This window comes from Micrasema longulum, unplaced genomic scaffold (genome assembly GCF_059751315.1).
Source record: "Micrasema longulum isolate JH-2025_06_02 unplaced genomic scaffold, ASM5975131v1 h1tg000424l, whole genome shotgun sequence".
NCBI classification, from domain to species: domain Eukaryota; kingdom Metazoa; phylum Arthropoda; class Insecta; order Trichoptera; family Brachycentridae; genus Micrasema; species Micrasema longulum.
The window spans coordinates 743-2,522 of record NW_028277624.1 but is presented as its reverse complement, the minus strand read 5'-3'; the positions used below and the strand labels follow the sequence as shown (position 1 = coordinate 2,522).

Below are 1,780 nucleotides of genomic sequence, written 5' to 3'. Positions count from 1 at the left end.
AGATTCACTTAAGATTATTTTATAAAAATCTATTTACACATTTAATTTTAATTGTAGGTAATTTCAAAATAAAATATTTGTGCACTTAAAATAGACAAATAAATAATACTATTAATAAGTACTGAACAGAGTAATAGAGTAATTACATAGAAAAGTGGATATACAAATATCCCATTGGTATGTTTACTTTGCTTGATGCAATTTACAGAATATGTATATATTTTAGTGATTAATATTAAAAATGTTAGTTAATTATTTGCTTTTGATGGATAGTGAGGACACAATAAAGGAGACCAAAAAAATTACTTTCAGATAGAACACACTGTTCTAGAAGGAATATTTGTAATAAATAAAAATATATAATAGGAAAATGCTGAAAAATTGCATTAGAAAAAACAAATAAATAAGTTATTAAAAATCTAATAATGCTGGTTTAGTTTCTTTAGCACATTTTAAAATTGAGTGAATTAGTTTGACAAATCCGGTATCCTTGGGTTTTTCTAAGCCTCTTAATAATCGATTTTTCATCACAGCCACAAATTCCCGATTACTTAGTTGACCATCCACTAAAAAATTGTTCAAGAAAATTAAATCACAATTTAATCTCAATACACATTATATTTTCAATAGAAAAAAATATAAAAGGGATCTTACTGTTTTCATCAAAAATGGTGAACACAACATTAATTACATGAGGACTCAAGTCCACATGAGCAACAGTCAATGCAACATGTTTCAAGGTTGGTTGGTCGATAGAAGCTCCAGCGATATGGTAAAACGTAAGTGCGGTATCCACATCATTGATGTTACTTAGAAAGTGGAAAAACTTCAAATAGTCATCCTTAGATATTCCAACACCGTGATCTCGAAATCTGGAAAAATTCAGTGATATTTAATCAGTCACTAATACGAGCCTATATCAATGTTTTATAAAATCTGTCAAGAAGATTTATTTGATTGGTTCGTGTCCTAAATTAATTATGCCAATTGGGAGTATGTTGATAAAATATAAATCTTAACTGATCACTAGGCTTAGTGTTCGACAAGACATGCAATTTTTATTGACCTTTAACCCTTTTAGTGGTGACGAGCGCTATCGCGCTCGTGTGTATACAAGTTTAAAGTGTCACGAGCGCGATAGCGCTCGCGAAATCAGTTGCTGATTAACGCGCAGTGAGGAAGTTCGCTTGCACGCATCGTTATTTTTTTACTTTCTACGTATTACATAAGGTTCAAATTATTATATTATTACTAATTACAATATAAAAAATCCATAAAATTTAACAAATCTAAGGGTAAATGACATCAAAAACAAAAGTTTTCTTCGGCATTTTAAATTATATATAGGTAAAAAATAATGGCACTAAAAGGGTTTAATATCTAATTCTAATTCAGATAATTTAAACATTTTGATTCTCCAAACATATTGCATTTTAAAAATATCTTACGCTTTTTTCACTCTTTTCAGCATTCTAGATTTTTTCTTTTGTGGATATCCTGCATAAGCTAAATAACTGGGCGAATTCTGCTTCTGTGATGTTTCCGTTTTCATCTAAAATCAACAAAGAAATTGTAAAAAATATCAATAATATAATATCGAGGGGTAATTACATACTACAACTGGGTAACTTAAAATCAGAATTTTTGAGTTAATCACTTAAAACACTTATTTGTATCCTTTTCCATGAATGCTAGAAATAGACAAGTTGTGCATGCAAATCATAATATTATCATAATTTAAATCTGAAAATCTGATTTTGAAGTTACTTAGTTGTATTAA

The 1,780-nt window shown here is 28.6% G+C and overlaps 1 long non-coding RNA gene across 1 annotated transcript; it reads right to left on the bottom strand.

Annotated features, from left to right (window-relative positions):
- Positions 1-260: 260 nt before the first annotated feature.
- Positions 261-1,565, bottom strand: LOC148281662 (uncharacterized). Its single transcript, XR_015822306.1, has 3 exons — positions 1,449-1,565; positions 655-872; positions 261-566 (listed from the first exon to the last, which is right to left on the bottom strand). It is a non-coding gene; the product is annotated as an uncharacterized LOC148281662 (long non-coding RNA).
- Positions 1,566-1,780: the final 215 nt, after the last annotated feature.